This window comes from Triticum aestivum, chromosome 7A (assembly GCF_018294505.1).
Source record: "Triticum aestivum cultivar Chinese Spring chromosome 7A, IWGSC CS RefSeq v2.1, whole genome shotgun sequence".
Taxonomy (NCBI): domain Eukaryota; kingdom Viridiplantae; phylum Streptophyta; class Magnoliopsida; order Poales; family Poaceae; genus Triticum; species Triticum aestivum.
This window is the reverse complement of record NC_057812.1, coordinates 89,760,186-89,773,829: the sequence shown is the minus strand read 5'-3', so window position 1 is coordinate 89,773,829 and position 13,644 is coordinate 89,760,186. Positions and strand designations below refer to the sequence as shown.

The following is a 13,644-nucleotide window of genomic DNA, read 5'->3' as shown; positions in this document are numbered from 1 at the left end:
TGCTGTGCTTCCACGCACGTGGGAAGGGAAGCTTCACTGGGAGAATCGTTTTCGATGGGGGAGAAGATAAGGCCTGAACAGTCTGGATCGGGCCAAGCCGACGGCAGCGAGCACGCCGGCGAGGTGCAGTCGTCACCACCGGAGCTGCAACTGCAGGCCGGCTGTTGCATGCGTGGAGTCAGCCACAAATGCAGGTGACGAGTGTGGCGACCGGCGACGAGGATGGCCAGCGAGGGCGATAACCGGCGACGAGGACGGCCGGTGACCATGGCGACCAGCAAGCGCGTGCGGCCAGCGAGATGCGGAATCGAGCGACTAGATGCAGAATCCATCGTAGGGGCGTGCGTTGACCAAACAATAGCTGCATCAAACGGTTATACATGCACCAATCAGATGGCTACGGGCGGACCGGCCCAAATTTCAGCCGGTCCGTCGGCGCCTATCACCCGCCTTCATTATATGCGGCCACAGTCTTCTACCCATGAGACCGCGGTTTCGCTATTTTTTCTCTCCTTTTCTGCGCGCCACCTACTTCCCGCTAGCAGTAATGGGTCGGCCCATGTGCCTGTCGTGACAACCCTGCTTTTTATTAATTGTTTTTGATTTTTTTCCTTTATCATTTCTGTGTTTGTATTTCCTTTTTAAAATTAATTCAGGTTTTCCAAAAATTCCAAATTTCAAAAAGTTGCGAGTTTTGAAAAAATATATTGAGAAATCATAAAATGTTCGTGATTTCAAAAAAATATTCGCATATTATAAAAAATCAATTTTTATTTTTTAGAGAAGTAGAAATGTTCATGATTTTTAAAAAATGATCGTGTATTCAAAAAATATTCAGTAATTTGAAAAAAATGTCCATGAATTTTTTTTAAAATTTTCATAAAAATTAATGTTGATCCGTAAATAACGAACAAAACAAATTGTCGCTTACGTGGAGATTTTATTAGGGGATCTATAGAGGTCGTTTTATGATTTTATTTAGTCCCTCGCGCATCGGGTAAGAAAAAGGTTTTCGTGTTCTGTACAACGCTGAGCCCCCAAAAATTGACACAACTTCTATTGGTTCATTTTTGCAAGCTATATGAAAATGACTAAATGTTTATTTTGCCTCCATACACAACTGTGTTTATTCTGGTGCCACAGTTTTTACTTGTTATGAAAAACACCGCTACGCTAGGTCAAGGCGAGACACATCATTTATCAGTCTAGCTCAGGCATGGTCCATCAATGCAGTTTGCCCAGTCAAAAAAATATTTCATTGTGGCGCCTTACAAAATCAAGTCGTTATGCGACCATCACATTTTCAGTTTTTTAAATTATCTTTTAAAAGTCCCTTATCTCGTCATGACATCATTTAGACATAGTTTGTGAAATGATGTTTTAAAAGTCCTCATCTCATCCTGACATTTGATTCAGACTTTCTTTATCTTTACCACATCTGCATAATCTAATTGTTTTTCTCCCGTTGCAACGCACAGGCATATTTGCTAGTGTTTTTTTAATATTCAGACTAGTTATATCAGGCTTGCATTGTTATTAGGGAAGTGTTTGTGGCCGGGGCGCCGGCCGAACTGTTGCGCCGGTCGCGCTCCATGCGTTGGATCTCTTTTGATCCAAGGACATTGTTTGCGCCACGTGTCACCACAGACCCATGTTTTTTTAACGCGCATGGGTTATCCCTTCCCCAGTTTTTTGCTGCAACCGCACGGGGGCGTCATTTCGGTGCGAGGAGGCAGGGCGACCTGCGGGCGACGGGCTTGTTGGCGCCTGGAGATCAGGAGCGGCGGCGGCGGCCCAGGGCGGATCTCGATTCTTCGGCGATCTATGGCTTCCCGGATGGTAACTCTCCCCTCCTGCTCTCCCTTTCGTTGTTGTCTCCCCCTCCCCCGTTGGCTTTAGGGTTAGGGTGGGTTATGGTGCGGGCGAGTCGTTAGTGTTCCCGCGGGCCGGCGCCGGCGCCGGCGCGGACGGGGACGGTGTGGTGTTCCCGCGGGTCGAGGGAGGGGGCGGGGTGGTGTTCCCGTGGGCAGAGGGATGGGGCGGGTGGTGTTCCCGCGGGCAGATGGAGGGGGCGTGGTGGTGGATTTGAATCTTGTGTTCACTAGGGATTTGGGATGGGATTGGGATTAGGATTTGGGAGGATTTGGGATTTTGTTCATCCACGAACTATTGGATACAGGGAAATGGTATTGCTATGTTTAAATGGTCACTGGACACTTCCGAGGGGAATTTGTGAGGAACATTTTGTTTTAGATGATACAGTAGAACAGGGTAAACTTCATATCACCATGTGAAGATGCATGCACACTGCTGTGTTTGTGTTTGTGTGTTGTATATACGGCCGAAACCAACTTTGTACTTTTGCAAATGTATGTGCACTTTGTCTAAGATCATCATCTGCAAGCATGTAGGAGTACTAGAGTTTACCAGCAAATGTACTAGATCAATATGTATTCCGAACCTTTTTTGCGTATGATGAACCAAGTTTGAACTCCGCAGCCCAATACCCCTGCTTATGAATCGAGGATCATTTCAGATTTGGTTGCTGAAACTAGAATGAACAGAAATGAATTCATCTCTGAACATGAATCTTATGCGGCGGATTTACCAGTAGCTTACACGGAGTGACGGAGTTATGACCGGCCTTGCGCCGAACGCGTGTTCGCAGCAGCAGAGTTACACGAAACATGTGAACTCTTACTTATGTATCTCAAGCTCCAGCGCTGAATAGAATGACGCTGAAAATTAACTTGTTTGAGATCCTGAAGGAATCACACACCGCATAGAGGCATCCTTGTTTGCCATGTAAATTTGTAAATAGGTTTCTTGGTACCGCAAAATCTCCTAGGTTTTATTCTATAGCAGACGTACTTGTATAAAATGCTAATTTTAGAGTGCAATGTTTTATTCTGTAAAAAATTTATGTGTGCTTGTATGTTTCATAAGTTTTACAGATTTTTTAGGTGTTCTTGTATGTTTTTTCCTAGCTACTGATGATGCAGTTTTAGGATTTTATTGACTTGTTTTTTTCCTTTTTGTAGATGTCGCAGGCACCACTGGTGAGAATGAAGGGAGTAAGAAGGTTAAGAAGAAGATCAAGAAGAAAGGCAATCTATGTGGCTTTAAGTCAAGGTTTAACTCAAAAAGGCTGGCTGAGATTGGGAAGCAAGTAACACCAGAAAAACAGAGAATCATAAGGGAGGGACCGTTTGGAGACTTGTTGGACATCTGGTCTTTCAAGGTGCCCCATGAGCTCATTGAGTTTGTTGTAATGAACACGAATCACATACTCTCTGAGTTCAAACACAAGAACAAGTCCATCACCTTCAGCAAGCTCATGGTGAAAAGGATTTTCAACGTGCCATCTAGTGATAGACCCGTGAAGCTTCTTAAGAAGAGTGATGAACATGATCTTCGCAGCATCTACAAGGAGGGGAACAGGGCTCCAATCGCCCATGTTGTCAAGTTGCTCACTAGTTGCAGCGACGAGGACGTGGTTATGATAAATAGGACTTGGACACTCCTTGCGTTGGCAACAGTTTTGTGCCCAGGCACTGGCAATATGGTGAATCTTGAGTATCTAGCTTCCTTGGAAGATATGTCTTTGGTGCATGAATTCGCTTGGGATGAGCACTTGTTGGCACGAGTGATGGAGGAGGTTGGAGTCTTTCAAGAGAAGAAGAGGATGCAAGCAAATACAGAAAAAGCAGCGGAGTTTCAGATCGCTTCATGCCTTCCCATGTTAGCGGTATGCAACGCAACATTATGAAATACATGCATTTTTTCTTTGCTGCATGAAACCTTATATACATTTCTATAGCTCGCATTTATGTTTTTGTTGGCTAATGTCCTTTTCCATTCTATGCAGATCATATACATGGATCATATTGATATTTCGGCCGGCCTCCCAAATGAGCATGCCATTGATTATTCCGTGCCGAGGATACGTTTTGTTTGTCAAAAGGATTTTGATTGGTTGGATAAAGTTGACAAGAACAAGCTCACTCTTGTCCAACCTTTCTACGGGAAACACACCCAAGTAATTTTGCTACATCCCGCCTATGTATTTTCCTTTGCCAATGGAGTATTAAGACCCCCCATGTTTTTTGCTCACTGAATTTGCATGTAGCAATCTTTGCTTTTCCATTTAGGTTATGGCAGCCTTCTTATTTCCCCCACTCATGTTTTGTTTTCCTAGATACGGAGTTTGTGCAACACCCCCTATGCAGCACAACTCGCGGGACAGGAAGTTGGTGCTAAAGCAGCCAATGGGCAGGGAGTTGGTGCTGAAGCACCTAGTGGCCAAGGAATAGTGGCCAAGGAAGCCAAATTCAAGGTGCTGAAATTCAAGCAAAGGACTCTCAATCAAACGAGGCTCAACAAAATGTTGAAGTTGAACCACACCTATCATCCTCGCTCAACGATTGGCTGCAGCAATCATTCCCTAGCATGCAAGATCTAAGGGTACTTTTCCCCCATCTACACTATCTTTTTCTTTGTATTCATTTCCTGTTTGCCTTTGGCTTTGCATTATTTACTATACCCAGTTGCAAGTGTATATTTTGTTTGCTGCATCCCTCATTCTGATGTGCTACAACCATGTTCTGTTTTTGCTTCATATGTGGTTTAAGTTCATACATACTAGGCTTGTTTCTGCATCCATATGTCTAGTGTGCTACAACTACATTCTGTTTTTTGCTTCAAACATATCATAATTTTGCTACATCCATATCAATAATTTGCTACCTAGAGGTATAGACCATTTGTTTTTTATGCTTCATCCATGACAGTAAATTGCTACAATCACACTGTTTATTTGATACATAGTGACACAGCAGCACACCTACTTGTTTCTCGCTTCATCCATACCTCTAATGTGCTACACCCACATTTGTGTTTTTTTACATCCATACTTCTCAAAATCTGGATATATTTGTCACTAAAAATGTTGGCCACTTGCCTTCTTGTAGGTACCAACTCAGTTTCAAATGCTCTACGACAAGCACAAGGGTATTTTTGCAGCAGAGGTGGATGGTGTAGTAGGCAAGTTTGGACAGTGTTTAAAGGAATTGCAGTGCAACCGGATGGCTGCTCTCCTTCGTGATGTTGGAGACGCCATCACAGCTACCAATGAACCCAACTTTTCCTTTGAAGCACCTATCATGGACGAATGTCGCGGAAAAGAGAATGATGCTAAAGCTGCAAATGCCGACATTGGTGCTCAAGCTCAAGCTCAAGGTACAACACCTAGCATCAACAAGGATGAAGTCACCGGATTGAACCTAGAAGTTGCAACAGAGGCTGCGGAAACTTGTGAGCAACAAAGAGTGAGTTTCGAGATGGAAGGCAACGCCTCACCTCACAGCCCCCCACTCTTCTATGATGCACCCAGGAGTGTGACAGCCGGCATTTGGGACGACGAGCCATCCTGTGAGTTGTTCCCAAAGGGCTCCGAAGACTATGAGATGATGCATTCCACGGATGAGCCTATAATTAAGAAGAGCACAGTCAGCCCCATGTATGCAAACATCCCCGTGTTTCCTGTTTCAGACGATGATGACAGCCCAAGTATGCTTCCTTCATCTTGCATCATTTCTTTTTGTTTTTCTCCATATCATTTTTTCACATTTGTGTGATTCCAGCAAATTCTTTTTGTACAATCTCTTGCAAACTCATCCATTTGTATTTTTGTGCTACAGCTCTTAAGATGGTCGCTATAGAAGAGCATTTTGCTGATGCAAGCAGTGGCCCTAGCACACATGACAAGAACACTAGGAAGAAGAGGATGGCCAAAGTTCCAGCCATAAAAAATACCAAGGCAAAGAAGCAAAAGGTCGACAGGGCTGCAGAAATGTATGAGAGGTTTATAAAACATGGAAAACCATTAAGGAAATCACAACCCAATGAACAAGTGTGAGCTACCTAAGCCTTATATGTTTTTGCTTTCTATTTTTTTTATTTTTTTCTGCTCGAAACAAATGATTCATTTTGGTTGCATCTATGGTAACAGGACACCTTTCATCAAGCTAGGTGGATTTTACATTGGATACAAGAAATTCCTTGTATGCTTCAAACCTCGTGGGGATATGAATGATGAGGTCATGTCACTATGTATCGAGATGAACAACATTGCATCCCGTGCAGCAAAAGAACTGGAGCTGAAGAAATACATTTTCTCAGTCCACACGGGGGTAAGTTTTTGTAAAAACAAGCAATGCTTCATTCTTTTCTTTCTTTTCACATTTTCGTTGCAACACACACTAACCATTTTGTTGTATCTTTCAAGTAGATCCTACTAAAACAAGACCCATCAACTTTCCAACCAGCAAAACTCATGGCTGAGCTTGAAAGGGCTATGAAAGTGTTCAAGGTTCAAAAGTTTGACCTCGTAAGTTTCATGAAGCTTTCTTTTGTTCCACACCACAAATAACTTCCAAATATGATCCAATGATGTGACGCGATCGTAACATTTTCTACATGTTCTGAGTACCTTTTCGCCTTTCTTTTGTTTTTTGCAGCTCTTTTTCACAATTGTTCATGATCGCCATTGGATAGTTGTTTGCGCAAACTTGCTTCACAAGCAGTGGAATGTATTTGACTCAATCCATTCAAAAGGAAAACAATCTCCTTTGAAGAAGCAAGCCAATAACCTGGTATGCTCATGCTCTCTAATTTTTTCTGTTTAGCCTTCAGATTCATCTACATAAATGCTCTGTTGTCATCTTTACACACCTCATTTTATTTTTGAAACTTTTGTGTGTGTTTTCGGTGCTAGATCACAAACTTTGCAACCCTCGCACAAGAGTGCAGCGAATTCAATGTCAATGTTGGATCCTTCGCCCGTGTCGACCTAGAGGATTACCCAAAGCAAGATACCCTATGAGTTTTCTTTTTGAATTTTGCTTCAACCATGTGTTCCATTTCAACATTTTGTTTTTTCAACTACGCATGGGAAGTATGATGGAGAACTTTTTTTATCTCACAGATGTGATTGTGGTTTTTTTGGGCTCAAGTATGTGGAGAACTATGATGGGAAGTCAATGAGAGAGTTCAAGCAGGTACACATTTTTAATTTTTTGTCTTGTCATTTTGTTACAATCTACTTTCTTTGTTTTCAATACTCATGCAACAGAAGAATACCATGTTAAAGCCTAGTTTGTACCTACTAGGCTTTTTTAGCTACATCCATATGTCTAGTGTGCTACAACTACATTCTGCTTTTGCTTCATCCATATCATAATTTTGCTACATCCATATCAATTTTTTGCGGTGGATGGATGTGAACTTTTCGCATTCATCACTCATGCAACTCAATAATAACTAGTATCATACTTGCTTACTTTGTGTATTCATTTTCTACAGGAAGACATGGTGCGATACCGCATCGATGTGGCATACAACCTTTTCAGCCACCCAATGAACAACGCCCCAAAGGAGCGGGCGTTCAACGATGAGTTGGCGGCTTGATTTTCTGGAAGGTTCAAGACGAACAAGCTTGTTTCTTCGTTAGGTCTAGATCATGTCCGAGGTGGTAGCGTTCTAATAGGATTAGAGTAGTGCGTGTTCGTATGTAAATTGTTGATACCTCCAGTAAACATGTGTCCTTTTGGTATGTAAACTGATGATAACTTGATATTTGGATGATGCACTTATGTTTTTAATGGATGCGTTCTTCTGTTTGCCAACATGATCATGCGATGACAATTGTTTTTTGTTTCACTGGTTCTGAAATATGAAAATATCTCTGTGCATTTTCCCCCTCAAAACATATTTTTCTGAAAAATAATATGTGAATGCTATTTTTTTGTCACACACTTAAATTGCTGGAAGCTCACAGGAAATAGCTACAACCTTCTGTAAGATTTGTTGCAGAGCCAAAATATACTTTTTTACCTGCAAATTAGCTACATCCCTATAATATTTTTGCTGGAAGCATAATGTAAATATGCTTCCTTTCCCAACTTTTGCTGTACAGCTAAATCAACACTTTAAATCATTCAAGGCTTTTTCCTTTTCAAACTTGTTATTTTGCTTCAATCATGTTTTAAAAAGCTTCAACCATGTTTCCTAAAAGTTGCAACCATATTTTGAAAAAGTTTCAACCATACTTTGAAAAAGTTACAACCAAGTTTTCAAAAGCTTCAACCATGTTTCCTAAAAGTTGCAACCTTGTTTACAGAAGCTTCAACCATGTTTTTAAAAAGCTGCAACCATGCTTTTCAGAAATCTTCTAAACATGTTTTCTTAAAGCTTCAAACATGTTTCCTAAAAGCTTCAACCATATTTTCAAAAAGATTCAACCATGTTTTTTAAAAGCTTCAACCATGCTTTTCAAAAGCTTAAAACATGTTGTTTTTAAGCATGGATCAAGTTGTGGTTACAACAACCATTGAGTACTATTTTTAAAAAATAAGAAAAAACCCACATTCTGCTTTTTTAAAAAAATTCTATAAATTTTGGCACCATCATACTACAAAAAGTAAGCTCTCACAAACATATAACAATAAGAATTTTTTTTTAAAACAACTCTTGTAAAAAGAAACATTCTACTTTTTTCAAACCACGCATGTAGTAATATGTTGCAATCCCACAAAACAAACATTCACAGCTAGTCAACACAACTTATTATCATAAGTCATGGGGTGTTACAAGGCAATTCATCATTTTTCCCTCACGAAAATATCCTAAAGTGTAAGGATTGTTTCGACACCCGGAGCTTTCGCGCTCGCACTCGCAGCAAGAAAAGCTGCAAGGAGTTGGCAATCCTTCACGTTGTGATCTTCATCTTCACAATATTTGCATGGAGTCTTCTTTTCCCTTGGCTTTGGAGCTTTCTTCGTTTTCGCCGCGTCCTTCTTTGCTTTCTTCTTCATTTCATCTTCTCGAATCTCAATTAGTTGTTTCCTACGCTTCTCTTTCTCCTTTGGCCTCCCCTTCTTTGCTGACTTTGGTGGGTTCCACAGTCCTACGGGGGGTGGATCCCGCTGACCTGTACTTGGACCCCCCTGAGACTTGTTCATTTCCTGCATGACCTTGGCCTTCTTCGTCTCCTGCAAACCCATCAGTTGCTCTAGCTTTTATTGCAGCAACCCCAACACTGCCCTGATCAATTAGCCCAGAGACAAAACTATAAGCTTCATCATTGAAGCAAGCATCAAAAGCGAGTTTCCCAAACTTCCGGCATAGAGAGTTAAACTTTAGGGTGTTTGTCGTGGGGACACCGAAATGCATAGCTCTATGCCCATCGCCCGGTTCAGGCGCAAGGTCAGTTGCTCTCTTAGACCATCTTGGAAGCATGTAAGTCGCAGGTGTCGTTTGCACATTCAGGTGCACCATGACACAGATGATATGTGGGCAGATCAGCCCACACATCTCAAACATGTTGCAGGTGCACATGTATGCCTGATCTTTAGGAGCAACACGCACCGTGTACACTTTTGGGTTGACGCCATAATTTGCAACAAGGCGAAACCAGATGACATCCCCTTGCAACTGATATTGCAGACCATAGCCTGTTGATTTAGCCAATAGTTTCTGAAACTTGGAAAATACCTCTCTGGTATAGAAATCTACAGCTTGCTTTTCAATGTTGTAGCTGCAAACAAAAAAAGCTTCCAACATCAATAAGAATTGCTACATATGTTTCAAAGAAATGCTACAACCACACTGTGCTGGAAAACTAAAAAAATGCTACATGACTTTGGACTTACTTGCCCCAGAGCGGAGCCTCGTCGCTTCATTGATGAAGCCAGCATTGTCTTCACGATCAAGCATTAGCTCCTGGCAAAGCTCAAACTGCTGGACAAATGTCCAAACCGAGTCTCCATGATGATTTAAAGTCTTGAAGTAGGAATTCAGGCCCTCGGACCGCCCGGTTGTTCCTGTGAATGGGAAGAACTTATTCCTAAAGTACACAGGAGCCCACATCTCCCTGCTGTCCCACATGTTCTTGAGGTGTTTCTTATCAGCCACACCAAATGACTCGACCATCTGCTTCCACCGTTCTTCAAACTCCTCAATGGTATCGGAATCATTGATGCAACCATAGAATGCTTCAGCAAAAGGCTCATCCTTGCCCAACATCTTCCCTAGTTTCGTCCTTGCAACCCGGAAGACGTGCCACTTGCAACATCTGTGTGTTGAATGTGGAAATACCATTGAGATGGCTTTAGCCATTGCCTGGTCTTGATCAGTCATAATGTTCAACGGATGCTCGTTATTCATTGCGAACATACATTGCTGGAAGACCCACTTGAAAGTTTCGATGGTCTCATTAGGCAACAAAGCGCACCCCAAGCAAACAGTATGTGTGTGGTTGTTAATGCCAACAATCGGAGCAAAGGGCAAGTTGTAGCGATTGGTGCAGAATGTGGTGTCGAAAAACACACAATCTTTGTACTTTGGATACAAGGCCCTTGTTCTCCCATCAACCCAGAAAAGTGCTCTAACAGCTCCATCTTCTTCTAGCTTCGAGAAAAAGAAGTTGGGATTCTCCACTTGTCTTCTCTCAAAGTACTCGATTGTCAGCTCCAAATCATGCTCTGACAGGCCCCTTCGCAGCTTTGCTCTTGCATTTGTCACATCAGTCTTCACATATGGCAAACTCCTAGGATTGCAACACCGTGCACCTCCAAGCAAGCCCATCATATTAGCCGTTGATATGTTGCGATAGTGCAGCGAAGTGATGTATTGCATGTCTGCATCGGGGATCTTTCTGTGAGAGCGGCAAAATCTCCGACGCCCCCTTTGCAACATCAGCTGGTGTGTGTGATCGGCCTCAAAAACTGTCAGAACCCAACTACCGTCTTTGAGGCTAACACCCATACAAGCCTTGCAATCATATCGCTCCAACCGATTTCTTCGCCTCTTATCGCTCACATCCATATAGATGCCAGCTTGTTTGCTTGGAGATTTTCTATTACTAGCATAGCTCATATCAACATCATCACTTTGATTTGTTGCAGCCTCGTCAGAAATGCTTCCACCAACATTCTTCGAAGGATCTTTCCGCGAGTGTATGCACTCAAAAATTCTAAGATTAGGATGCGCTTCTGTTCCAAGCTATTTTTCCTACTATGCTTTGACGTCACAATGCGAGTTCCAAAGCCCATCTTCGAAGCATATTCATTGTAAACACGCTGAGCTTCTTCAACATTGTCAAAAATCATTCCAACAAAAGGGACAACTGGCTGTGATGATATATCTTCGTCTGGTTCATCAACAAGTGTTGCAGTATTTCCATTGGCATTGTCACCGGTCACACGGGCATTGCAATGGGTTGGAGCTGCACCATCTGTGTTCAGCCGCAAGGAATCGTCACTGTCATGTCCCGGAGTATCATTTAGATCAATGCCATCATCTTCTTCTTCGTGCGCAACATTTTGCATATCATCATCAAGGAAAATCGATGGCTCCACAGCAACATTCTGCAACAAAATCATCACCCAAGTCAGTTCTTTTTTGCAGCATGAAAAAACATGCAAAAAACGCGAACAAAAAAGTGGATGCAGCATGTCAATCACAATTCCAAAACAACTCCTGCATGCAGCATTTTAGGATGTAGCATGTAACATCCATCAAGTAGCACGTAGCAAATGCAACACATACTTGTAACATTTTACTAGCAGACAGCAGGAAGATGCTAGCATTAATTGACAACATATCAGAAACATTACACAAAAATCAAACACAAGTATGTTGAGAACATCACTTTTTAATCTCATGCTCATCAATTGAAATCAAAGGTTGCAACATTTTTTTGTGAACAAAAGGATCTAGGGTTGCAATTGGAAATCATACCAGATCAATTTCATCCCGGCCATGCCGTGCTGCATCTTGGAAGACCACACCAGGGTTGTAGTACCGTTGCAGCACCAGTCCACTACCACCAGGGCCTTGCCGCCTCAGGGGACTTCGGCCATGAACGGTAGCGGAGCTCGAGCCCAAATTCATGGAGGCAAGGAGGTCATTATGGATGTAAGACATGATTGAAGCAATTCCAAAGCCGCTTGATAGATGGGGAAGCCCCTCCTCGACGTGATTCGGCCTTGGGGAACTTAAAACAGGCGGATCCGGCCGCCGCCGCCGCGGATCGAGGATGTCCCTGTTTTTCTCGTTGTGGCTGTTTTGTACAACGGTTGCAACAAAACGTGTTTTTTTTGCTGCAACGGTTGGCTCGGTACACACTCGCGCGCAGATCTAACGGTTCGCGCTAACCGCATCGGACGGCTCGGGCTTGACCGGCCCAACAGTTGGGCCGGTGTGCCGGCGCAGATCGCTGCCCTTGTTATTATGGTTCGTTTATAAAGGGAGGTAATATTCGGACGAGGATTTTTAGCGCTCGGGCTCGCCTGCTCACTTTAGACAAGTCACACATATAATGACACTTGTGTTGCTGCTGGTTTGCATGCAGCGCTGCGCTTGTGATGCTGCTGCTTTTTAATCCCACCTCGCCTGCTCACTTTAGATAAGCTAGTCGCACAAAATGACTTGTACGTGATCCTTTCCAGCCTCCCATTTGTAGAAAATCCATAGATGCATGAGCACGACCGAGCGGCTGCAGTTTCCGGCATGCATGAGCCGCCGACATGCTCGAGTTTGGTGTCTTTGAAGGTGCTCGAGATTTCGTGTTGGATGTTATTTAGTTTAGCGGTGCTTGTCTGCCTGGTTTGACGCTCGTGTTCACTAATTAATGGAAAGAAGCGCTCGGTAATTAGTGTCGGAAACACAGTTTAAGGCTAGTCATAGTGGGAGTAACATAAGTAGTAACATAGATGCCACATAAGCAAAAAAGATGAGTCTACAAAGCAATAAATGAAGATATGTATGTTACTACAACTATGACACTTCCCACTATAAAGGTGGTAACATGAACTAGTAACATATGTATGTTACTAGTCTAAGTTACTCCCCACTATGACTAGCCTAAGAAAAAATACTTGTCGAACCTTCCTGGAGAGTGTTTGTGCAAGGTGCGTGATGTGCCAGCAGTAACTCTAATCATGGACTTGTTAATTATAATTGTTCTGTTCACCTAATTTTAACTGCAAGCTATTCATTCAATTGGGTCAAAATTTATTGTCAGCGATGTCTACGGTATGGGCCATGCCTCGCAGAGTCCCAGTCCATAAAACATGGAGATATGAATCAATTGAATGAAGCGAAAATGAGATCACATGAGCCCGAGCACACTTTGAAGTTATCAGTACCCACAGTGAGAGTAACTAATTGGTAACATCACACATTCCTAGGCAAAATAGATGATGTGGCGAGTAATTAACAAGGAAAGATGAGCATGTGATAACATAGCTAGTTACTGTAACATCACACATACCAAGACAAGATGAGTCTACAACCTAATAAATAAAATGTTGCATGACACCACACATATGTTATTCCCCACTATAGAGGTAGTAACATAGACTAGCAACATATGCATGTTACTAGTCTAAGTTACTATCCATTGTGACTAGTCTTAGTTTGGTCAAGAGCAAGGATCAGGCGGTGCCTCCAGAACCTCCCCAGCCTGCTCAGCAACCGAGGACGATGTCCCGGGGAAAATCCCCCTTGAAAGGCAGGGGGTAGCTGGAAGGGCCGCCGTTGATTTTGCCACCATTGGTGGTGTTGGTATTGATCTAAGGCCCA

At 42.7% G+C, this 13,644-nt stretch overlaps 1 pseudogene; it reads left to right on the top strand.

Moving 5' to 3' along the window:
• Window positions 1-267: 267 nt before the first annotated feature.
• On the top strand, window positions 268-7,420 carry LOC123153086 (uncharacterized; annotated as a pseudogene).
• Window positions 7,421-13,644: the final 6,224 nt, after the last annotated feature.